Source organism: Bubalus kerabau, chromosome 22 (genome assembly GCF_029407905.1).
Source record: "Bubalus kerabau isolate K-KA32 ecotype Philippines breed swamp buffalo chromosome 22, PCC_UOA_SB_1v2, whole genome shotgun sequence".
In the NCBI taxonomy this organism is placed as follows: Eukaryota; Metazoa; Chordata; class Mammalia; order Artiodactyla; family Bovidae; genus Bubalus; species Bubalus kerabau.
In genome coordinates, this window is record NC_073645.1 from 34,117,848 (window position 1) to 34,144,593 (window position 26,746).

Below are 26,746 nucleotides of genomic sequence, written 5' to 3' on the forward strand. Positions count from 1 at the left end.
TCTGATGTCTGCCACCCTCAGTAGTCCACAGTGAGTGAGCCTAAGTCATGAAGCTGCTTAAAGACATTTGGTGGCGCTACTGATAAAGAACCCCTCTGCCAGTGCAGGAGACCTGGGTTCGATCCCTGGGTTGGGAAGATCCCCTGGAGGAAGGCATGGTAACCCACTCCAGTATTCTTGCCTGAAGAATCCCATGGACAGAAGAGTCTCGTGGGCTACAGTCCATAGGGTTGCAAAGAGTCGGACATGACTGAAGCGACTTAGCAAGCACATGCATCCTAATACTGTAGATTACAGTAACTGACCTACTATGAGGTTCAGATAGAAGCAGGGACTCCTGCAGAATTGATGCAGTGCTTCCCCCTCTCCTGTATTTTCCATGCTTCATAGACTAGAACCCATCACTCAGATGTCAGCTGAGGCCTCTTGCCCCTTCAGTCAATCAGTTCAGTTGTTCAGTTGTGTCTGACTCTTTGCGACCCTATGGATTGCAGCATGCCAGGCTTCCCTGTCCATCACCAACTCCTGGAGTTTATTCAAACTCATGTCCATCAAATCGGTGATGCCATCCAACCGTCTCATCCTCTGTCATCCCCTTCTCCTCCTGCACTCAATCTTTCCCAGCATCAGGGTCTTTTCCAGTGAGTCAGTTCTTCACATCAGGTGGCCAAATGACTGGAGTTTCAGCTTCAGCGTCAGTCCTTCCAATGAATATTCAGGACTAATTTCCTTTAGGATGGACTGGTTGAATTTCCTTGCGGTCAAGGGACTCTCAAGAGTCTTCTCCAATGCCACAGTTCAAAAGCATCAATTCTTTGGTGCTCAGCTTTTTTTATATCCATACGTGACTACTGGAAAAACCATAGCTTTGATTAGCAAAGCTAATGTTGGCATACTTTGCCTTTGTTGGCAAAGTAATGTCTTTGCTTTTTAATATGCTGTCTAGGTTGTTCATAACTTTTCTTCCAAGGAGCAAGTGTCTTTTAATTTTATGGCTGCAGTCACCATCTGCAGTAATTTTGGAGCCCAAGAAAATAAAGTCTCTAACTGTTTCCATTGTTTCCCCATCTATTTGCCATGAAAAGATGGGACCAGATGCCATGGTCCTCGTTTTTTGAATGTTGAGTATTAAGCCAGCTTTTTCACCCTCCTCTTTCACCTTCATCAATAAGCTCTTCAGGTCCTCTTCACTTTCTGCCATAAGGGTGGTGTCATCTGCATATCTGAGATTATTCATATTTCTCCCAGAAATCTTGATTCCAGCTTGTGCTTCATCCAGTCCAGCATTTCTCATGATGTATTCTGCATATAAGTTAAATAAGCAGGGTGACAATATACAGCCTTGATGTACTCCTTTCCTGATTTGAAACCAGTCTATTGTTCCGTGTCCAGTTCTAACTGTTGCTTCTTGACCTGCATACAGATTTCTCAGGAGACAGGTCAGGTGGTCTGGTATTCCCATCTCTCTCAGAATTTTCCACAGTTTATTGTGATCCACACAGTCAAAGGCTTTGGCATAGTCAATAAAGCAGAAGTAGATGTTTTTCAGGAATTCTCTTGCTTTTTTGATGATCCATTGGATGTTGGCAACTTCATCTCTGGTTCCTCTGCCTTTTCTAAACCTAGCTTGAACATCTGGAAGTTCATGGTTCATGTGCTGTAGAAGCCTGGCTTGGGGAATTTTGAGCATTACTTTGCTAGTATGTGAGATGAGTGCAATTGTGCGGTAGTTTGAGCATTCTTTGGCATTGCCTTTCTTTGGGATTGGAATGAAAACTGACCTTTTCCAGTCCTGTGGCCCCTGCTGAGGTTTCCAAATTTGCTGGCATATTGAGTGCAGCACTTTCACAGCATCATCTTTTAGGATTTGAAATAGCTCAACTGGAATTCCATCACCTCCACTAGCTTTGTTCTTAGTGATGCTTCCTAAGGCCCACTTTACTTTGCATTCCAGGATGTCTGGCTCTAGATGAGTGATGACACCGTCGTGGTTGTTTGGGTCATGAAGATCTTTTTCATATAGTTCTTCTGTGTATTCTTGCCACCTCTTCTTAATATCTTTTGCTTCCATTAGGTCCACACCATTTGTGTCCTTTATTGTGCCCATCTTTGCATGAAAATTTCCCTTGGTATCTCCAATTTTCTTAAAGAGATCTCTAGTCTTTCCCATTTTACTGTTTTCCTCTATTTCTTTGCATCAATCACTGAGGAAAGCTTTCTTATCTCTCCTTGCTATTCTTTGGAACTCTGCATTCAAATGGGTATATCTTTCCTTTTCTTCTTTGCCTTTAGCTTCTCTTCTTTTTTCAGCTATTTGTAAGGCCTCATCAGACAATCATTTTGCCTTTTTGCATTTCTTTTCCTTGGGAATGGTCTTGATCACTGCTTCCTGTACAGTGTCATGAAGTCCATGTACATGTCCATAGTTCTTTAGGCTCTCTGTATATCAGATCTAATCCCTTGAATCTATTTGTCACTTCCACTGTATAATTGTAAGGGATTTGATTTAGGTCATACCTCAGCAGTCTAGTGGTTTTCCCTATTTTCTTCAATTTAACCCTGACTTTTGCAGCCACAGTCAGCTCCTGGTCTTGTTTTTGCTGACTGTGTAGAGCTTCTCCATCTTTAGCTGCAAAGAATATAATCAGTCTGATTTTTGTATTTACCATCTGGTGATGTCCATGCGTAGAGTCCTCTCTTGTGTTGTTGGAAGAAGGTGTTTGCTATGACCAGTGCATTCTCTTGGCAAAACTCTGTTAGCCTTTGCCCTGCTTCATTTTGTACTCCAAGGCCAAATTTGCCTGTTCCTGCAGGTATCTCTTGACTTCCTACTTTAGCATTCCAGTCCCCTATAATGAAAAGGACATCTTTTTTGGGTGTTAGTTCTAGAAGGTCTTGTAGGTCTTCATAGAACCATTCTCCTTCAGCTTCTTCAGCATTACTGTTCAGGGCATAGACTTGGATTACTGTGATATTGAATGGTTTGCCTTGGAAATGAACAGAGATCATTCTGTCAATTTTGAGGTTGCATCCAAATAGTGCATTTCATAACCTCAGTTATGCAGATGACACCACCCTTATGGCACAAAGTGAAGAACTAAAGAGCCTCTTGATGAAAGTGAAAGAGGAGAGTGAAAAAGTTGGCTTAAAGCTCAACATTCAGAAAACTAAGATCATGGCATCCGGTCCCATCACTTCATGGCAAATAGGTGGGGAAACAATGGAAACAGTGGCTGACTTTATTTTTTGGGCTCCAAAATCACTACAGATGGTGACTGCAACCATGAAATTAAAAGATGCTTACTCCTTGGAAGGAAAGTTATGACCAACCTAGACAGTATATTAAAAAGCAGACACATTACTTTGTCCACAAAGGTCCATCTAGTCGAGGCTATGGTTTTTCCAGTAGTCATGTATGGATGTGAGAATTGGACTATAAAGAAAGCTGAGTGCCGAAGAATTGATGCTTTTGAACTGTGGTGTTGGAGAAGACTCTTGAGAGTCCCTTGGACTGCAAGGAGATCCAACCAGTCCATCCTAAAGCTGATCAGTCCCGAGTGTTCATTGGAAGGACTGATGTTGATGAAACTGAAACTCCAATACTTTCGCCACCTAATGTGAAGAGCTGACTCATTTGAAAAGACCCTGATTCTGGGAAAGATTGAGGGCAGGAAGAGAAGGGGATGACAGAGGACGAGATGGTTGGATGGCATCACCGATTCAATGGCCATGGGTTTGGGTAGACTCCAGCAGTTGGTTATAGACAGGGAGGCCTGGTGTGCTGTGGTTCATGGGGTCCCAAAGAGTTCAACACAATGGAGCGACTGAACTGAACTGAACTGCATTTCAGGCCTCTTTTGTTGACTATGATGGCTGCTGCTAAGTCACTTCAGTCGTGTCCGACTCTGTGCGACCCCATAGACGGCAGCCCACCAGGCTCCCCCATCCCTGGGATTCTCCAGGCAAGAACACTGGAGTGGGTTGCCATTTCCTTCTCCAATGCATGAAAGTGAAAAGTGAAAGGGAAGTCGCTCAATCGTGTCTGACTTTTTGCGACCCCATGGACTGAAGCCTACCAGGCTCCTCCGTCCATGGGATTTTCCAGGCAAGAGTACTGGAGTGGGTTGCCATTGCCTTCTCCAAGACTATGATGGCTACTCCATTTCTTCTAAGGGATTCTTGCCCACAGTAGCAGATATAATGGTCATGAATTAAATTCACCCATTCCAGTCCATTTTAGTTTGCTAATTCCTAAAATGTTGAGGTTCAGTCTTGCCATCTCTTGTTTGACCACTTTGAATTTGCCTTGATTCATGGACCTAACATTTCAGGTTCCTATGCAATATTGCTCTTTTCAGCATCAGACCTTACTTCCATCACCAGTCACATCCACAACTGGGTGGTGTTTTTGCTTTGGCTCCTTCTCTTCATTCTTTCTGGAGTTATTTCTCCACTGATCTCCAGTAGCATATTGGATATCTACCAACCTGGGCAGTTCATCATTCAGTGTCCTATCTTTTTGCCTTTTCATACTGTTCATGGGGTTCTCAAGACAAGAATACTGAAGTGGTTTGTCATTCCTTTCCCCAGTGGACCACGTTTTATCAGAACTCTCCACCATGACTGATCCATTTGGGTGGTCCTACACAACATTCATAGTTTCATTGAGTTAAATAGGCTGTGGTCCATGTGATCAGTTTGGTTAGTTTTCTGTGATTGTGGTTTTCATTCTCTCTGCCCTCTGATGGATAAGGATAAGAGGCTCATTGAAACTTCTTGATGGGAGGGACTGATGGAGGGGGATACTGGGTATTGTTCTGATGGATGGAGCCATGCTCAGTAAATCTTTAACCCAATTTTCTGTTGATGGCTGGGGCTGTGTTCCCTCCCTGTTGTTTGACCTGAGGCCAAACTCTGGTGGAGGTAATGAGGACAATGGGAATCTCCTTCAAAAGGTCCCCTGCAGGCACTGCTGCACTCAGTGCCCCTGACCCTGCAGCAGGCCACCGCCAACCCAAGCCTCCACCAGGCACTCCTGGACACTACAGGCAGGTCTGGGTCAATCTCCTTTGGAGTCACTGCTTCTTTCTCCTGGGTCCTGATGTGTACAAGGTTTTTTGGCAGAGTAGATGGATGGAGATAGAAGGACGTGTGCTCATCTTCTCCTGTGAGAACTCAAAACTTACAACTCACTGAACAACCATCAACAGGAGAATGCTGGGTCCCACCAAAAAAAGATTCCCCACGTCCAAGGGCAAGGAGAAGCCCCAGCAAGATGGTAGTAGGTTGCAAAATCTCGTTTAGAATCAAATCCCGTACCCGCCAGAGATGCTTGGAGGGCTCAAACAAACCTTGTGCGCACCAGGACCCAGAGACCCCAAAGAGACTGATCCAGAACTGTCTATGATGTCCCCTATGGAGGTATGGGTCAGCAGTGGCCTGCCGCCTGGGCAGGGGCTCTTGGTGCAGCATACCTGAGAATGGCATAAGCTCTTTTGGAGGAGGTCGCCATTAACCCCAACATCAGTTCAGTTCAGTTCAGTCGCTCAGTTGTGTCCTACTCTGTGCGACTCCATGAATCACAGCACTCCAGGCCTCCCTGTCCATCACCAACTCCCAGAGTTCACTCAAACTCATGTCCCTCGAGTCAGTGATGTCATCCAGCCATCTCATCCTCTGTCATCCCCTTCTCCTCCTGCCCCCAATCCTTCCCAGCATCAGGGTCCTTTCCAATGAGTCAACTCGTCACATGAGGTGGCCAAAATATTGGAGTTTCAGCTTCAGCATTAGTCCTTCCAATGAACACCCAGGACTGATCTCCTTTAGGATGGACTGGTTGGATCTCCTTGCAGTCCAAGGGACTCTCAAGAGTCTTCTCCAACACCACAGTTCAAAAGCATCAATTCTTCGGCACTCAGCTTTCTTCACAGTCCAACTCTCACATCCATACATGACCACTGGAAAAACCATAGCCTTGACTAGATGGACCTTTGTGAACAAAGTAATATCTCAGCTTTTCAATATACTATCTAGGATGGTCAAAACTTTCCTTCCAAGAAGTAAGCGTCTTAATTTCATGGCTGCGATCACCATCTGCAGTGATTTTGGAGCCCAGAAAAATAAAGCCTGACACTGTTTCCACTGTTTCCCCATCTATTTCCCATGAAGCGATGGGACCAGATGCCATGATCTTAGTTTTCTGAATGTTGAGCTTTAGGCCAACTTTTTCACTCTCTTCTTTCACTTTCATCAAGAGGCTTTTTAGTTCCTCTTCACTTTCTGCCATAAGGGTGGTGTCATCTGCATATCTGAGGTTATTGAGATGTCTTCCAGCAATCTTGATTCCAGCTTGTGCTTCTTCCAGCCCAGCGTTTTTCATGATGTACTCTGCATATAAATTAAATAAGCAGGGTGCCATATACAGCCTTGACATACTCCTTTTCCTATTTGGAACCAGTCTGTTTTTCCATGTCCAGTTCGAACTGTTGCTTCCTGACCTGCATACAAATTTCTCAAGAGGCAGGTCAGGTGGTCTGGTATTCTCATCTCTTTCAGAATTTTCCACAGTTTATTGTGATCCACACAGTTGCTTTGGCATAGTCAGTAAAGCAGAAGTAGATGTTTTCCTGGAACTCTCTTGCTTTTTTGATGATCCAGCAGATGTTGGCAATTTGATCTCTGGTTCCTCTGCCTTTTCTAAAACCAGCTTGAACATCTGGAAGTTCACAGTTTACGTATTGCCGAAACCTGGCTTGGAGAATTTTGAGCATTCCTTTGCTAGCGTGTGAGATGAGTGCAGTTGTGTAGTAGTTTGAACGTTCTTTGGCCTTGCCTTTCTTTGGGATTGGAATGAAAACTGACCTTTTCCAGTCCTGTGGCCACTGCTGAGTTTTCCAAATTTGCTGGCATATTGAGTGCAGCACTTTCACAGCATCATTTTTCAGGATTTGAAATAGCTCCACTGGAATTCCATCACCTCCACTAGCTTTGTTTGTAGTGATGTTTTCTAAGGCCCACTTCACTTCACATTCCAGGATGTCTGGCTCTAGGTGAGTGATCACACCATCGTGATTATCTGGGTCATGAAGCTCTTTTTTATACAGTTCTTCTGTGTATTCTTGCCACCTATTCTTAATATCTTCTGCTTCTTTTAGGTCCATACCATTTCTGTCCTTTATTGAGCCCATCTTTGCATGAAATGTTCCCTTAGTGTCTCTAATTTTCTTGAAGAGATCTCTAGTCTTTTCCATTTTGTTGTTTTCCTCTATTTCTTTGCATTGATCTCTGAGGAAGGCTTTCTTATCTCTCCTTGCAATTCTTTGAAACTCTGCATTCAGATGCTTATATCTTTCCTTTTCTCCTTTGCTTTTCGCTTCTCTTCTTTTCACAGCTATTTGTAAGGCCTCCCCAGACAGCCATTTTGCTTTTTTGCATTTCTTTTCCATGGGGATGGTCTTGATCCCTGTCTCCTGTACAATGTCACGAACCTCCATCCATAGTTCATCAGGCACTCTATCAGATCTAGTCCCTTAAATCTATTTCTCACTTCCACTGTTTAATCATAAGGGATTTGATTTAGGTCATACCTGAATGGTCTAGTGGTTTTCCCCACTTTCTTCAATTTAAGCCTAAATTTGGCAATAAGGAGTTCATGATCTGAGCCACAGTCAGCTCCTGGTCTTGTTTTTGCTGACTGTATAGAGCTTCTCCATCTTTGGCTGCAAAGAATATAATCAATCTGATTTCCGTGTTTACCATCTGGTGAGGTCCATGTGTAGAGTCTTCTCTGGTGTTGTTGGAAGAGAGTGTTTGTTATGACCAGTGCGTTCTCTTGGCAAAACTCTGTTAGCCTTTGCCCTGCTTCATTCCGTATTCCAAGGCCAAATTTGCCTGTTACTCCAGGTGTTTCTTGACTTCCTACTTTTGCATTCCAGTCCTCTATAATGAAAAGGACATCTTTTTGGGGTGTTAGTTCTAAAAGGTCTTGTAGGTCTTCATAGAAGTGTTCAACTTCAGCTTCTTCAGCGTTACTGGTTGGGGCATAGGCTTGGATTACTGTGATATTGAATGGTTTGCCTTGGAAACGAGCAGAGATCATTCTGTCGTTTTTGAGATTGCATCCAAGTACTGCATTTTTGACTCTCTTGTGGACCATGATGGCTATTCCATTTCTTCTAAGGGATTCCTGCCCACAGTAGTAGATATAATAGTCATCTGAGTTAAATTCACCCATTCCAGTCCATTTTAGTTGGCTGATTCCTAGAATGTAGACATTCACTCTTGCCATCTCCTGTTTGACCACTTCCAATTTGCCTTGATTCATAGACCTGACATTCCGGGTTCCTATGCAAATTTGCTCTTTACAACATTGGACCTCGCTTCTATCACCAGTCACATCCACAACTGGGTATTGTTTTTGCTTTGGCTCCTTCCCTTCATTCTTTTTGGAGTTATTTCTCCACTGATCTCCAGTAGCATATTGGACACCTACCAACCCGGGAAGTTCCCCTTTCAGTATCCTATCATTTTGCCTTTTCATACTGTTCATGGGGTTCTCAAGGCAAGAATACTGAAGTGGTTTGCCATTCCCTTCTCCAGTAGACCACATTCTGTCAGACATGTCCACCATGACCCTCCTGTCTTGGGTGGCCCCACATGGCATGGCTTCATTTCATTGAGTTAGACAAGGCTGTGGTCCATGTGATCAGATTGGCTTGTTTTCTGTGATTATGGTTTCAGTGTGTCTGCCTTCTGATGCCCTGTTGCAACACCTACCATCTTACTTGGGTTTCTCTTATCTTGGACGTGGGGTATCTCTTCACGGCTGTTCCAGCAAAGCGCAGCCACTGCTCCTTACCTTGGACTAGGGGTATCTCCTCATGGCTGCCTCTCCTGACCTTGAACGTGGAGTAGCTCCTCTCGGCCCTCCTGCGCCCGCGCAGCCGCCGCTCCTTGGGTGGACCCCGCTATAGAGCAGCCAAAACTTGCCCCTTCAGGATCTGGTGAAATTCCACAGCCTTGTGGGGCAAGGGCAGCCACTGCTTTCTTATGCTCCTCTCTGTCGCCACCTATGGGCTGAACACAGAACTCTTCTTCTCAGAAAAATCTGCTGTGTTCCAAGGTTTTATCAATCTATTCTTTATTTTACTTTTCAGTACACTTTACGGATGGGCAAAAGAGAAGGGATTTTTCTCTCCCATTCTTTCTCCTTTTTTTCTTCTGTAGTGCAAAGCCTCTCTGTTCGCCTAAATCTGAAGTTCTGCACTCATCGAGCTCCTTGGGAATCTCAGCTTCAGCCACAAGTAGTTTGCCAAAGAATTTTTTCTGGACAAATGCACACTATCTCTCAAAGGAATCCTGGTAAATTTGATTTTCTCAATTTTGTTACAGCAATTTAGGGTCAAAGGATAGGGCATCCAGTGGAGGACTTATCAGAACTCTGATGGACAGGGGTCAGTGCTCATCTATGGATTAGTAAGCGTGAATCAAGAGTTGGTCCAATTTGACTTCCCTCCACATCCCTTCCCTGAGGCCAAAATAAGCTTTGTCACTCTTCCCTTTCTTCCCTGCCTGCCTCTATTTATATACATCCTTCCTTTTTATCTGGAAAATTCCTATGATTCTTTAAGATCCAGTTCCAAGGGTCTTATGATCCCTTTTTCTGTGAAGTCTTCTCTGGCTCCCCTCATGGGAGCATTCTTCTCTTGACATGTTGTACAGACTCTACTATGGCCTTGACTTGATTGAATTTGTGTTGCTGTTTGCTCTCTGCCTTCTCACAAGACATGAGCTCCTCAGGAAAAGAAACCGTCGATATACAACCCTGTGTCCTTGGTTTCTTGACCAATACTAGGCAAACATAGAGTTTCAATGGATATTTGCTGAATGAATTAAAACTTGCATCATGTTTAGATTTGGATAGAAAGATGGAATCCATATATTTTGGATTCAGGATCTAGTTCTCTGCTGCTGCTGCTGCTGCTAAGTTGCTTCAGTTGTGTCCGACTCTGTGTGACCCCATAGATGGCAGCCCACCAGGCTCTGCCATCCCTGGGATTCTCCAGGCAAGAACACTGGAGTGGATTGCCATTTCCTTCTCCAATGCATGAAAGTGAAAAGTGAAAGTGAAGTCGCTCAGTCGTGCCCAACTCTTCACGACCCCATGGACTGCAGCCTACCAGGCTCCTCTGCCCATGAGATTCTCCAGGCAAGAACACTGGAGTGGGTTGCCATTCCCTTCTCCAATGCATGAAAGTGAAAAGTGAAAGTGAAGTCACTCAGTCGTGTCCGACTCTTAGCGACCAGGCTCCTCCGCCCATGGGATTTTTCAGGCAAGAGTACTGGAGTGGGGTTCCATTGCCTTCTCTGCTAGTTCTCTGACCAGGGATCAAACCTGGGCCCCTTGCACTGGGAGGACAGAGTCTTAGCCACTGGACCACCGGGGAAGTCCCTCAAGGTCTTTTTAGAAACATAATATATCTATGATCTCCACAGATAGCAAATATATGCCATACTTGGTTCTATTCTCTCCACTCCTGCTCTGTCTTCCATAGCAAAGGTCAATAAATGACCATGAAACATTTCTCCACTGAGCCATTTGGAGACTCCAGAATTCTTAAGACAGGATTTCAGATAATCACCGACAAACTAATCTGATCTGATGTATAATCTGTGCCTAAACTCTGCATTGGCCACAGACATGGATGACTTGCTTCTCATCCTTTATACTTCTGGGATGTTTTCTCATTCTCATCTCACAGCCAGTCTCTGCCTAGGGGTTTTGCAGAACCTCCTGCTTAACTACCCTCAGTTATGTGAGTCCTGTGATGGGGCCATGTGCAGTTTGAAAAAGGGTTCTTGTTGTTTTCTAGTTCTCGTGTGGGTATGCATCTTATGGGGGTTGAGAGAAGGGTATAGCAATGAATCCTGGCTCTGTCTCTTCTATTTTACATCCTGTTTTATACCAGAACCTCACTGCAACCTTGTGAAGAAGGTATTATAATTGCATCTCACACATTCAGAAAAGTTTGAAAGTAAACAGAACAAGCTTCTGACCCAGGGCCTGTAATATTGGCGCTCAGTCTATGTTAGGATAAAGACAGCTGGGAGGGGACCTCATTGAAGTAGACACTGTCCTTACACGTAGACAAAAATAAAACAAACAAAAAGTCAAAACCAAGCTCCATCGATTGAAACCGAATTAAACCAAACCCAAACAAATAACAGCAACAAAAACCCTCGCAGCCGAGTCTCTCTGCAGCTATCTATTATCCAGAGAGACTAAAGGGGCCCTTTTCTTGCTATTATCCTCCTCCACCATCTGCCACTGAGCAGAAGACTTTCTGTTCTCTGTAGCTAATCATTAATCAGCACGGACCTTCAAGTTGTGTCTAATTCTCTGTCTCCCAATTATTCAAAGAAATAATCTGGCCAAGTGACCAAGGCAGGCCTATTTGCTAGCAAAGGAGTACTTCTGTCTCTGTGGGACAGAAATGAATATTCTGTGAAATATCAAGTCAACAGTCATTGTGGCAATTTGTGATCTGGAACCCCTTGGGTTCTCAGTGAATCTCTGGTGTTTAATTAAGCCGAGGGTTTCCAGAGTCAGCCTCTCTGAAAATACCTTCAGCCACTTTATGGCAACTGAGTAGAGGGATTAGAGGAGTTACAGTTCACAGAGCTGATAGGAGCCTGGCATAAGGAGTCAAGACTGGGTCCAGGACTCAGGGCTCGGTTTAAGTACTGAGGGTCACATAGATTAAATTTCCATTAGCACCGTGGAGTGTTCATTGTGTAAGAGAGGACAGCAACTTCAGACAGTGTGCCCCAGAGCACTGTGTCAGCATCTGCAGAGGCCTGGGCTCCCTAGAGACAGTTCCCTCCAAGGAGGAAGCAGGCCATCCCTCACTGGCCTGAAGAAATTGCTGTGTGAGTGTGTACCCCAGTCACCTCTGAACAATCCATTTGTCATTCTCCTTCTATGATTCCGAGAAATATATTTTGATTTATTAATAAAATTAATGATGTAGAAGGGTAGGATGGGACAGAGAGAGGCTCATGAGGGAGGGGACATTTAGCTGATTCATTTTGTTGTATAGCAGAGACTAACACAACATTGTAAAGCAATTGGACTCCAATAATAAAAATAGGGATATCAAAAAATAATATAAAATAAGTGGTGAAGATGATAGTTACTGCTCCTCTTTACTGAACATGTTCCACAGTGCCTGGCATATGGCAAGAATTTCATAAGCATCATGACTTTGAATCCTTGAAAGTGCTTCATAAGGTGGAACAATTTTTACCCATGATGTGCTTAGCTGTTCAGTCATGTTCAACTCTTTGTGACCCCATGGACTGTAGCCCTTCAGACTCCTCTGTCCATGGGGATTCTCCAGGCAAGAATACTGGAGTGCGTTGCCATTCCCTCCTCCAGGGGATCATTTCCCAACCCAGGGATCCAACCCAGCTCTTTCACATTGCAGGCAGATTCTTTACTGCCCGAGTCACGAGGGAAGCCCAAGAATATTGGTGTGGGTAGCCTATCCCTTCTCCAGGGGAACTTCCCAACTCAGGAATAGAACCGGGGTCTCCTGCATTGCAGATAGATTCTTTACCAGCTGAGCTACCTGGGAGGCCCATTTTTATCCATATGTTACAGATATTTGAGCTTGAGATTCAGGTAAGATGATCACTTGCCCAGGACCTTATAGCTATAAAGGTGTAGAGGTAAGGTTCAAACACAGGTCTGTCTGACGCAAGTCTGAATTCTAAACTGTTAGGTTATACTCATTCCTTTCCGACAGAGGGGGATTAATCCTTCTCTGACCGTGTGAAGCCACAGGGAGCAGTGCAGCTGAGAACATCTCTTTTTGTGTTAGTGGTGGATGAAAAGAAATCTAATTCACTGTGTTGAGCTGGCGGGAAAGGTTGGGGCTTCAACACATATCTTGTGTGGCTTGACTTTGTGTCATTCAGATGTAGGGGGAAATGATTTGGTTTGAGGCTTGATGTGGCTCTCTACTTTACAACCACATTCAGCTGAAAGTGGCAAAGATCTGTGAAATCATTCACTCAAGTGCTCACTTCCTATAGTTGAAGAAAATGCGATATACACCTTGTTCAAGGTCAGGTGGGTCCGTACAGGTAGGGGTTGTAACCAGACCCAGCCTGGTCTGTTTAGACCATTCTAATACTCTGTATAAAATGTCAGATACACTCCCCCTCTGAATCAAAGGCAACTCACAGTATTTTGACTTTACTGTGGCAGCCTTGGGAAACTTTATTCAGAATTTAAGAATATGAGAGGGATCAAGGGAAGGCAATGTGGTTAGTGGAAGGCAATGTGGTTAGTGGAAGGAAAATTGGGATGAGGTGCTATTTATTCTTTCATCTATTTATTAAACTATCACCATCTGGAAACATTGGTTCTAAGACCATTTCTAGTGTGTCATTTATGTTGAGCCTCTCTTTCCTCATCTGACAATTGAGAGTACTGAAAAGAAATTTAAATATGGACAAGATTTTGATCTCATTGGTGATCATAGAAATACAATTTAATCCACTGAGTCACCATTTTTGTTTTTACTGATTGGAACAGCAAGAGCACATAGAAGATAATGCCTAATGGAAACAAGGATATGATTAAAAAAAAAAAAAGGCAGTCTCAAATACATATTGGTATAAATTTTCAGAAAGGAATGTAATGGGTTAGTAAGAACTATTAAAATATCCACACCCCTTGACTGAGTGATTCCACTTCTGAGAATCAATTCTACGTACATTCTAAGAAGGACTCTATGGGAACTTCCCTGACAGTCCAGTGGTTAAGACTGAACTTCTGCAGGGGGCATGGGTTCAGTCCCCGGTTGGGGAAATAAGATCCCAAATACTGTGCTGCCAAATAAATAAATAAGTATAGGAAGGAATCTGTGTTTACAGTTATGTTCAATAATATTTTAAATATTACACAAAACAGGGAAACAACATAACTGCTAAATCAAATGGATAATAGTTAAATAGATGATAGTTATCTACAGTATGAAATGTTAGGCAGCCAATAAGGGAAGTGATTATCATGGGGTTTCTATAGTAACACAGAAAATATTTGATATAACATTAATTGAAACGTAGAAACTATTCATTATTACCATACAGGTAAGGAAAGAGCTTCATAGAAGAAAAGAATCAAGCGCTCCAAAGTATTGTGGTAGGGTGGATTGTTTTCTGAAGTTTTGAAATATGTTTATGTTACTGTTTTACTTGGAGACAAAATAAGAACAGACCATGGTGTCAGACAGAGTGGATTTGAATCCTGTAGTTGCCACCCTCAAGCAATGTGATTGTAACTGTGATAATTGGATCTATTTCATAAGGTAGATGTGGAGATTAGATAAAGTCGTAGAGGATCAGTTCTCATACAGTGCTTGATTGATTGAAGCCTGTTAATGAATATTTATTACTATTTTTATGAGAAATTTTAATGTCTTGTTGGACCGCAATGATTGAAAACAAAGCAAAAATTCGGTGAATTAAATGAACTCTGAGAGTTTTTCTTGCTCTAAGTTTTAACACTTCTCACTTGAAACATGTTTTAGTACACTTTTCATGATAGAGATATATTTGTAGATTAATATAGGGCCCCAATGTTCTGCCAGAGTTGTAGAGTTTTGAAAATATTATTTCCTTGAGAAATACAATGAGATGATTTCTATCTATTTATAATCTGAACTCACCCTTTCTTGAGAATGTAGAGAAGATGCAAATTTTATAATATTCAAGGGATTTGGATTTTTATAATATTCAAGCTGGTTGGTTGGGAAGTGTTCCAGTCCCTCACTCTCTTCTTCTAATAGCTGTCTTTGGTTGTATACAGAAATAAAAAGATGGGATTATGCATATACTTAGAGCAATGGAAGAATCTATATGATGTATATGTTTAGAGTTGTCCTAAATCTTGCATTTCCTAAAGCTTAGGATGTGTGGGGCATTTGAATGGTCATTCTCTTGGTGCAAAAAAAAAAAAACTTGGTATCTCTTATAGAAACAGATGTATAAAAGTTTCTGGGGAGTGAATTGGTTCTTTCAAAATGACTTTTGGATGATACATGTGTAAGGGAATCAGACAGATATCGATTAAATGTCCTTCCAACACAAAACAAATTGACCAGATGTGCGAAGGATTTTGCCAAATCCCAGCATTTGATATCCCCCAATGACATTCAGTTCTGATTTCCAGCAAAGCTTGAAAAGTGGAAATTTTGCTTGGAGATGTTTTAGTGGAGTAAGAAGTGAAGCAGAAAAAAACAGAAAGAGGCACTCTGAGGCAGAGAAGCTTCTAGCCCTTTTCATATCCATGTAGATACTATGCAAAAAGGGAGAACAAAGAGATGAACTTGAAAAAGATTCTGTGTCGTATGTGCTTATTTCCCTCTTTTCTGGTGAGATAGCATGAAGGAGACCCAGCAGCTGCCGCTTTTTTTTTTGTCTGCACCACTGGGATCGTAGCTCCCTGCTCCTGTTGCTACTGCTCAGTTGCTTCAGTTGTGTTGACTCTCTGCGACCCCACGGACCATAGCCCACCAGGTTCCTCTGTCCATGGGATTTTCCTGGCAAGAATATTGGAGTGAGTAGCCACTCCCTTCTCCAGGGGATCTTCCCAACCCAGGGATCAAACACATGTCTCCTATGTCTCTTGCACTGGCAGGTAGATTCTCTACCATTGAGCCATCTGGGGAGTCCCCTTAGTTCCCTGACCACAGATCAAACCTGCACCCCTTGCACTGAAAGCTCAAAGTCTTAAACACTGGACCACCAGGGAAGTCCGAAGACCCAACTACTTTAAGACCAAATGTGGAGACCAAGTCAGATTCCGTTAAGAGAAACTGTAGATGAGATCAGGTGTTTTCAGGGTATATGGCCATATGACCTTATTTACAAAGCAGAAATAGAAACACAGATGTAGAAAACAAACCTATGGATACCAAGGGGAATAGGGGGTGTGGGATGAATTGGGAGATTGATATTGACATATGTACACTATTGATACTACGCATAAAGTGGATAACTAATGAGAACCTACTGTACAGCACAGGGAACCCTACTCCGTGCTCTCTGGTGACTTAAATGGGAAGGAAATTCAGAAAAGGTCGGGGGGGGGGAGGTATATGTATATGTATAGCTGATTTACTTGGCTGTACAGTAGACACTAACAACATTGTAAAGCAACTATATTCCGCGCCCCCCCCCAAAAAAAGAGGGATGTCAGAGGGAAACTTGACTTACTGTAAATGTAGTAATTCCAAAAATTTCATAATGTTTTATACAATGGGAGTCCCCCTGTGTTGGAAAAGTTATAGCATACTTTTCTGATTTTACAGACCAGTGGGTCTCCCCTTGAAGAGATGCTTCAATTATCTGAGAGCCATACCTTTTCAAACTCTTTTGCTTACTTGTAGTAAGTGACAGAATTACCAAACAGTGGCAACTCCCTTGTATTCTACCTCTGGGCCTTTTATCAGTTGTGTGATAGATTTGAGCATCCCACCTGGGCACTCATTGGCCATGGTGACCAAGTCCCAAGGCTTGATCAGATAAGTTAAACAGAGACCAAGGCAAGTGGCTCCTAAAGGAGGAGGTGAGTGAGTGGGCCACTTTAGGATTGGTCTTGAATGGAGGTTGGATAGCACTTGACTCTGGAATGAGTATTTATGAGTGTCTTTGAAGCTTGAGTAAGTTTAGGGGGAAGTGCCACAAATGCAGGGCTCAGAATCATCTGCTAACATAAATATTCAATCTTATCTTTAAGTTGTATTCATTTCTAGCTACATGGTTGAAGCCTGTTTTGGTCCACAGCACAAGCTTGGTAATGAGGTCTAAGAACTTGAGGAGTGACTTGAGATTTCTGCTGTAATCTGCTTTAGCTTGACCAAGGAATTCCATTTATGCCATGGGGAGATTTAGAGGTTTGGGAACTCAAATATGCAAGACAAGTTTTTTTTTTTTTTTTTTTTGTTAACTTTTATTGCTAGACAGAGGCCATGGCAAAGTCCTCTGGAGACAAAATCACCTCTTCCACCATCCCTGACAGCACTGTCAACCCATTCTTCAGGATTTGTATCACTCAACAGTGTTTGGAGAATATGACATTGATAATTCTAATGGACTGCTGTTAAGATATCTTGGGTCAGGTGCCTCTGGTATCAAATTGATCAATGGAACCTTCATTCCTGGCTCTGCTAGTGCACTAAACATCCTTGACACCTATTAATTTGAAGGATATAAAAATCTTACTATTATGAGTTTGCTGCTGAGTGATTGACACTGCTATTCTATCCTTTATAGTCCCTGGTCAACATATTCACCAGTTGACTCAATCTGAGCATGATTGGGAAATACATGGCTTTTTCTTCATTGTTTCCAACCAGGAAAATTATCTCATATCAAGTTAGTCTATTGCTCTTTGATGAAATAGAGAAAACCCACTGCCTTGGTAGGGATTAGTAGATCTGAAGAGTGGCTGTTCAAACCACCATGATGTGCCACGTCCTTCCCAGCCTGTTCTCACCAGATCACATGGTCACAGCAGAAGGCTAGCAAACACTGGGACAGAAGGACGCCCAGTGCATATAGGAAACTCTTTCATTCCAAAGACACCACTTTCTCAAGCCAGCTTAATGCCTCTTTTATTGTCTCTCATGGCAGAGCATGAGCTGTACTCTGATGAGGAGCCTAAAAGCTAGAACAAGTACCAAGGAAACTTCCTCTCATCTCCATGGTTATTTTTCAGGGAGGCTTTAATCTGTCCACAATAGGATGATAGGATGGTGCTGAGTTCTGCTCCAGGAAGCAGATTGAAGTCGGGACTTGCAAATAAAGCAAGGGGTGGGAGATGAGCTGATGTTACCCAGGGAACAAATTTTCAGAAGGAAGACTCCTTCAGTGTTTGTCTTTGTCTTCATTTTAATGATGAGGAAACTAATGAGGGAAAGCCGATTTAGAGCCTTTTTCCTTCCATATTACATAGCAGGGCATGGTTTGGTGGTCGCAGGGTGGGAATATTGTAGCAGTTCCACTTACCAAACCTCTGTATTTGATGTTATCTCTTATTTCATCTTGCCTTCCCATCACTGATCTATTTTCCATTTTGTAAACCCGATAGCAACCAATCCAATAGGGCAGAATGATACGAGAAGACAAACCCTTATGCAAAACATACATAGCTGACCAGAAATGGCATTTCAGAAACAGTGTCATCTCTTGTAAAGCTGGTTTCAAAGGTCAAAGCTAAAACACATTGTACGCTGGCCACAATACACAGGCCATCACATGGCGTCTTCCCCAGGTATTCAACAGCTGGGATGTCTGATTTTATCAGTCTCATAAAATACAGCGTGGTGCTTAGGATGTCCTGGAACCCGAGGGGCTCATTTGGAGTCCCAGCTTCACCGACTTATCGGTGATGTGATCCGGGCTGAGTTCTCTCACTTTGCTCTCCTATAGTATGAAGACAATGTTCATAACCACAGTGGCATAGATACTGCTGATGAGTAAGATAGTATGGGCAAATGCCTGGTGCTGAGTACCTGTGCTTAACACAGACTCAGTGTCTATTTATGATAAGCAAGTAATTAGTAAATGCCTGCTGTATTTGGACCTTGTGTTAGGCACAAAACTTACCACTCCAAGGTATCAAAGTCTATCTCAAAAAACAAAATAAGGCTTTTGGTGCTACTTTTGACCTGCTCAGCTAGGGAACCAGAAAGCCGAATAAAAGTTCTTTAATATTTATAACAAATTCAAGCTAAATTCATGAACAAAGAGCATTCTATGTGAGCAATTTCTGAAACATCTGCAAAAGTTTTGAATTCATTGAATATTTCTTGGATGCCCTTCCAAATGACTAATTTTGGTGTCAGAATTACTGTTTATTTCGAGTGGCGTGAAATTCCACACCTAACTCCCATCCAAAGGTACATCTGTCTCTGTCTTCTTAATGTCCGTCTGTTCTCTTCTGGTGATGCTAGCATTAGGATGATGCTTTTAGCAAAATTGGGCTTGTAATAGATGCTAGAGTGAGAGATGGGGCACCAAACAAAATTAGGCTCATTTTCTGGGTGCATTTAAGTGCTCACTCCTGCCCCAAATGGTAAATTACAAAGATGATCATAGGACCCTGAAGAGTTGATGGATTCCCTACCTCAAATTGCTAGACAGTTATATGAGTGAGGATGATTTTCTTAGTGTTAAAACTGTTCCCTGGGGGTAATTTTGGGCACCTTGGGAAGCTGCATTAACTACTTCTGGCTCCTAGACAGCCATTGCTAAGTGGGCCCTGAAGTGTTCACATGAACATAAAGTGGTGCCCCAGTAAGAATAATTAGCACAGATCTTTGTGGTGATAAAAGCTTTGGAGGTTTTACTGAAAGAAATATCCTGACTCTATAATTCTCTTGAAAATGAACCTTTCCAAAAGATAAAACCTGCAGGTATGGAATGACTTGCTACTGCTGCTGATCTTTATAATGCCCTGCTAGGAAATCAGGCTTTCAGGATCTCAAAGATGTTTTGTGAGCATTAACACAATGGTTATTCATAGTACTGTCAAGAAGGAAGTGGGGGTGAGGATGTTGCTTTTCAGGCAGAGGGTTACAGGACTTGATGGGAGGAGCTGCAAATTTAGAATCAAGAAAACCTGAACTCTAATTGGGCTTGGCTATTTCTTATACATGTGGCCTTAAGCAGTTCATTTTTTGTCTTTGGGCCTCAATTCTATTGTTTGTAAAACAGTGGGATTGGATTAGATCAGGGACAGCACATTCCTAGCAAGTATGCCACCTTCATCTCAACCTGTACCTGTAACAGACATTGTTGATTGTTGTTGTTGTTTAGTCTATAAGTGGTGTCTGACTCTTTGCAACTCCATGAACTGCAGCACGCCAGGCTTCCCTGTCCTTCACTATCTCCTGGAGTTTGCTCAAACTCATGTCCATTGAGTTGGTGATGCCATCCAACCATCTCATCCTCTGTCACCCCTTCTCCTCTCGCCCTAAGTCTTTCCTAGCATCAGGGTCCTTTCAATGAGTTGCCTCTTGGCACCAGATGGCCAAAGTATTGGAGCTTCATCTTCAACATCAGTCCTTCCAATGACTATTCAGGGTTGATTTCATTTAGTATTGACTGATTCGGTCTCCTTGCTGTCTAGGAGACTCTCAAGAGTCTTCTTCAGGACCACAGTTCAAAAATGTGAATTCTTTGGTGCTTAGCCTTCTTTATGGTCCAAATCTCACATCTGTACATGACTACTAGAAAACCATAGCTTTGACTATACGGATATTTGTTGGAAAAGTGATGTCTCTGCTTTCTAATACACTGTCTAGGTTTGTCATAGCTTTCCTTCCAAGGAGCAAGAATCTTTTAATTTCTTGGCTACAGTCACTATCCACAGTGATTTTGGAGCCCAAGAAAATAAAATCTGTCACTGTTTCCACTTTTCCCCATCTATTTGCCATGAAGTGATGGGATAAGATGCCATTATCTTAGTTTTCTGAATGTTGAGTTTCAAGTCAGCTTTTTACTCTCCTCTTTTATCCTCATCAGGAGGCTTACCTGGTGGCTCAGATGGTAAAGAATCTGCCTGCAGTACAGAGACCCAGGTTTGATCCCCGGGTCAGAGAGATCCCCTGGAGAAGTGAATGCTACTCAATCCAGTATTCTTGCCTGGGATATCCCATGGACAGAGGAGCCTGGTGGGCTATAGTCCATGGGGTCACAAAGAGTCAGACCTGACTGAGTGACTAACATTTTCACTTTTCATTGCTGACTGGTCAAGGCAAAATCTCAGACTGAGTGTCAGAGGCTTCAGATCAATATCACCTCTTTCCATAGGTCAACCGCAATACCAGCCCACCATAGAGGCATGTGTGATGGGATCAAGAAAGGTTACATGAGGTACTTCCTTGATAGTCCAGTGGTTAAGAATCTGCCTTACAATTTATGGGACGTGAGTTTGATCCCTGGTCAAAGAACTAAGATCCCACATGCCACAGAGCAATTAAACCTGAGTCCAGTTGTGGTGCTGAGCGCACACAACACAACTAGCAAATCTGTGCACCACAACAAAAGATCTCACATGATGCAATGAAGAGCCCTCGGGCAGCAACTGAGACACAAGGCAGCTAAATACATAAATAAATAAGTAAATAAAGACAAAGAAAGGTGACATGAGATGCTGTAATGAGACGTAGAATGCAGTTGACTTCATGCTCAGTAATTATGGGTTGAAACTTTCCACCTTCACAATTAAATTTCAATATGCATTATGCCACCAGAGCCAGAATGAACAGTGGTCGAGAGGGTGGATTGTGTGTTCAAATTCTGGCTTCACGTTTTGTTAGCTGGCTCGTGTAACCTCTCTGTGCCTTGGTTTCTACTTCATAGGATGATTGTGAGGTTTTGCTCAGGTAAGGCATGAAAACATTTAACACAGTGATTTCAATATCCCTAAGTGCTTATTCAGTTCAGTTCAGTCACTCAGTGGTGTCTGACTCCTTGCTACCCCATGAACCGCAGCACGCCAGGCCTCCCTGTCCATCACCAACTCCTGGAGTTCACCCAAACTCATGTGCATCGAGTTGGTGATGCCATCCAGCCATCTCATCCTGTGTCATCCCCTTCTCCTCCTGCCCCCAATCCTTCCCAGCATCAGGGTCTTTTCCAATGAGTCAACTCGTCGCATGACATGGCCAAAGTATTGGAGTTTCAGCATCGGCATCAGTCCTTCCAATGAACACCCAGGACTGATCTCCTTTTGGATGGACTGGTTGGATCTCCTTGCAGTCCAAGGGACTCTCAAGAGTCTTCTCCAACACCACAGTTCAAAAGCATCAATTCTTCAGTGCTCAGCTTTCTTTATGGTCCAACTCTCACATCCATACATGACTACTGGAAAAACCATAGCTTTGACTAGACATACCTTTGGTAACAAAGTAATGTCTCTGCTTTTTAATATGCTCTCTAGGTTGGTCATGACTTTCCTTCCGAGGAGTAAGCGTCTTTGAATTTCATGGCTGCAATCACCATCTGCAGTGATTTTGGAGCCCCCCAAAAAAAGTCAGCCACTGTTTCCCCATCTATTTGCCATGAAGTGATGGGACCAGATGCCATGATCTTAGTTTTCTGAATGTTGAGTTTTAAGCCAACTTTTTCACTCTCCTCTTTCACTTTCATCAAGAGGCTCTTTAACTCTTCTTCACTTTCTGCCATAAAGGATTGTGTCATCTGCATATCTGAGGTTATTGATATTTCTCCTGGCAATCTTGATTCCAGCTTGTGCTTCTTCCAGCCCAGCATTTCTCAGTGCTTACTAAATGCTTGCAATTAATATCCATCCCTTGTTTTCTGGTAGGATAGTTAGAAGTTAATGAAGAAAATATTACCTCAGATCATTGCACCCCCCCAAAGTGTTCTGGCACTATTAATGATCTTGTACCCCAGAAGCCCCACTCCAAAGCCCCTCTCTGCTCTGAGCTTTCACTAGTGGCTATTGATCGACAGGAACCTTGGAAATGGTTTTGTTTTATTTTTGGAAAGTTCACTTCTAGTATAGCCTTATTTGTATAACTCCTGCAAATCCTGCATCTTAGTCACGTTCAAGACTAGCATCTGTAGATTTTTGTCCTACCCTAAAACATAAAATGGTAAAAATGCAAAACTGAAAGGTAAGGAACTTATATTTTGGGATTCTGGGTGGTCTGCTGCCTGGATGATCTTCCATGGTTCTAAGTTCTTCCTACTTTTTCTTTTGGCTTGAGATGGGGACCCAGAGTGGAACCTCTCCCTTCTTGGCATTCTAAAAATTCTTACCCTAATTTCTTGCCTACAAAAAAAGAGTTTGTACATATGAACTTGGTCAAATTATGTGTCAAATAATGCTATTTTGAATCATCATCATGGACTTCATTTGGTGAACATCCTAGAACACTTCGCAGTGAATCTGAGTATTTTTATTCCATAGACACAGACTTTATTTACTTCTTATGTAGACAGACAAAGACTCATACATGAAGCCAGATGATAAGCCCCAGACTACCCCCCTCCCCTGCTCACAGCCAGCCAGACCCTAAGGAGTCTGAATGTTCCCCTGTAACATGCACAAATGTCAGATCAGACGTGCATTTGACATTACAGAGATGCCACCACACATGTAAGGGAAGGCTGAAGTCTTCCAAGACAGTTTACACTGGGGCTCCATTCATAAATAAGGAAATGCAGGGGAACACAGGCAAGGCTCTCTGGCTTAATCCTGGAACCTACCAAAGAAGAATCTTCTCTGGAGAAGTTTGACTCTAAAATGGTGGTGCTTCAGAAGGCATTCCAGAGGAATCCCCCAAATCTGATGGAAGTTATTTCCAATCAGAGATGTTTTTCCCCACTCACTCAGCCATGGTTGCCCTGTCACTGCTCAAGTTCCTTCCTCTTGAGTTTCAGACCTCTGTCATGAAATATCACTAAGCTGACCCTGAACAGAACATCCTGTGTTTAGGGCCATGATAATGGCTACAGGGCAGCAGGGGCTTTTTTGTTTTTATTAAAAATGTTTTGAACAAGAGACACACTGCACTGGCAGGTGAAGTATTTCCATAGAGACCTGTTTGCCTGGTGCTTCATGTAATGAGAAGTGAAATTCCTGACATCTTTACCCCAGAACTCATGCAATTTTTACTCATTTACCAGATGGCTTCTTTTTTCATAACTCTTAAGTAGATTCATTTGACCATGGATGTAGTCCCACGGTAGTGGGCACCTCCTATTGCACATACTTGATTTGGGAGCCTTAATTTTTGGGGGTTAGACATGTGCCTTGAAATTTCCACTGACCTACTCCAATCTCTCCTTGTTCCAATTGGAATTATTTATTTTCTAACCTTGAACTTACTGAATAGCTCTCCATTTATTCAACACATATTTATTGAGTAACTACTATGTGCAAGGCATTGCTGTAGGTGCTGCGGATGCAGCAGAAAACTGAACAGAAAAAAACAAAAACAAAATCATGTTCCCTCTGCTACTGTCTTTTGCAGAAGGAGAATGGACTCTCAAGTCAAATTTTGGTTCGAAGGTGATAGTGCCATACACACAACAAGAGGTTATGAAGCTTTGTTATTTACATCATGAGGCACTGGGAATATCAGGAAAGATTTCAAACATGTCCAAGAATGGCTTGAGAGAACCAAGAAAGAAGACTGGCTTGGGTTCCTTATGGTGGTTAGGGGCGAGGGCTAGGGTAAAGAGTTCCATGCTAGAATAAGGGGCTTGTGTAATTTGAACCTTCCATCAGCACCTATCAGTAGGAAATACCCAGGCTTTCTGATCAGCTTGCCTAGATGTGGGGCAGAAGGTGAAGAGAAAGGGATGAGGCTTAAAAGTTGTCAGCAGTCAAACATCAATAAATGGAGTCAAACTTTGGCTTACTTTCTTAAAAATTTTTTTACTGTAGTACAATCAGCACATAGTAAGTGCATAAATCTCAAGTATACAGCTGGTTGTTGCTGTTCAGTTGCTATGTTGTGTCTGACTCTTCGCAACCCCATGGACTGCAGCATGCCAGGCTCCTCTGTTCTTCACTATAGATATAGATGTATGGAACCACAATCCAGAAGAGAGATAGGATGTTTTTAGCATGCAGATGGATTCTCTATACTCTTTACCAGTCATACCTTTCCCCAAGAAATAACCTCTATTTTGACTTCTTTCATCAAAGATTAGCTTTTCCTGTTCTTTCATTTTTTTTTTTTTTTTTTTTTTTTTTTTTTTACCATTAAAAAAATTTTATTGGGGTATAGTTGATTTACAATGTGTTAGTTTCAAGTATACAGTAAACTGAATCAGTTATACATACACTTTGGGATCCTCTTCTCTTATAGACTACTACAGAGCACTGAATTTCCTGTGCTATACTGGTCTTTATTAGTTATCTATTTTATACTTAGTGGTGTGTATGTATCAATTCCGATCTTCCAATTTATCCCTCCCCAAATCTTTCCCACTTCTAGGCATACAGTTCAGTGGTAATAACTATGTTCATAACATTGACCAATTATCACCACCATCCATCCCCATCAACTCTTTCACCTTGTAAAAGTGAAACAATACCCATTAAATACTTCTTCACTTCCTCATTCCCAGCTCCTGACAATCAGCAGGATTATTCTTCTTCTAAGAATATATCCAGACAACCTATGTTTTCACCAATTCATCAAAAAGAAAACTGGATGATTGTGTTAATAGTATAATTAAAACCTCAAATATTAAAAATATTATGGTACTCCATCTAGAAATCCTCAACACTGGTGTCAATATATGACAAACCTAATTTTAGTTTTTTGTAATGTAGCTGGAAAGAGGTACATACAGCTAGATGTCAACTGATGCTCATTCACTTTCACATCCCTAAACCTTTCTGTACCCTCTTGTTTTTACTCAGACCCACCTATTTTTATTTGCTTTAAAACATTTTATTGCAATCTTTCTAATAAAGATCACCTAATTGATTTTGGTCCCCAAACTTCTAATCAGCCCATCCCCTCTGCACCGGAGTTTGACAGCTGCTCACACAGGTTCATGCAGGAAACATGTGAAGTTCCAAGGATCTGACCAACACCAGGTAGGACATCCTCTGCATCAGCAAAATCCTAAAACACAGTACCAGGCAGAAGGCATGCTGCTCTCCACTTCTTGTCACAGCCTGTTGCTGAAGTGGCAGGAACCACCACCTGGACATCCCAGCCACCCCTAAAGTGCTTCTCCAAGAGAATTCTAAACCTTAGGCCTTCAGTCACCAGGTTAGCCTGGAATCTCTGTGAAGGGGTACTGCCCTGGCTGGGCTTCCAAAGCTCTCAGGCCTTCTTTTAAAAATAACACACCGGTGGACGTTTTAACTCCCTCGTGGTGCCTCGGACCCTCCTTCGAGAATCAGGAGCCTGCACGCGGTAGCTGTGCAAAGACGGCGCAGGCGGCAGCCTCCCCCTGGTTTGGCGAAGGTTCCGCAGCAGACTACTGGGGAACCGCCGGAGAACCATTTCTACTCTCCGCGTGTTCACCGAACAAAGAGCTGTTCTTTCATTTTTATAAATGGAATCATAATATGTATACATGCAGTGCTGCCTTGGTCTGAAGTCAGACCAAGTATATATGACTACATACATGTGGATCTTATTCTGAACTTTCTCTAACCTTGCACCAATATGACACTGTCTTAATTACTATCACTCTATGAAGTCTCAACATTTGTTAACAGAAGTCCTCCAACTTTGTTCTTCTTCAAGATTGTTTTTTATAGCCTTTGCTTTTCAACAGAAACATTTTAGAAACAACTTCTGAATTTGTGTGTGTTCAGGCACACACACACATATCTTGATGGGCTTTTTATTGGGATTGCATTGAACCTACTCATCAATATGGGAAGAATTGACACCTTCCAATCCATATTGAGAATTCAAATCAATTAATAGGGAATATTTTCCCACTTATTTAGATCTTTTAACATTAGTTTCTCTCAACATAATTTGTTAATTTTTACTCTAGAGGTCTTTCACATCTATAATTTGATCTATTCCTTTGTACTTAATTTTTAAATACTATTGTAAAGAATATTTAAAATCTTTATTTTCTAACTATCCTATATAAATATATTATATATAATTGATTTTGTTATTGATCTTGAATTCAGGAACCATTTATAAGTTCC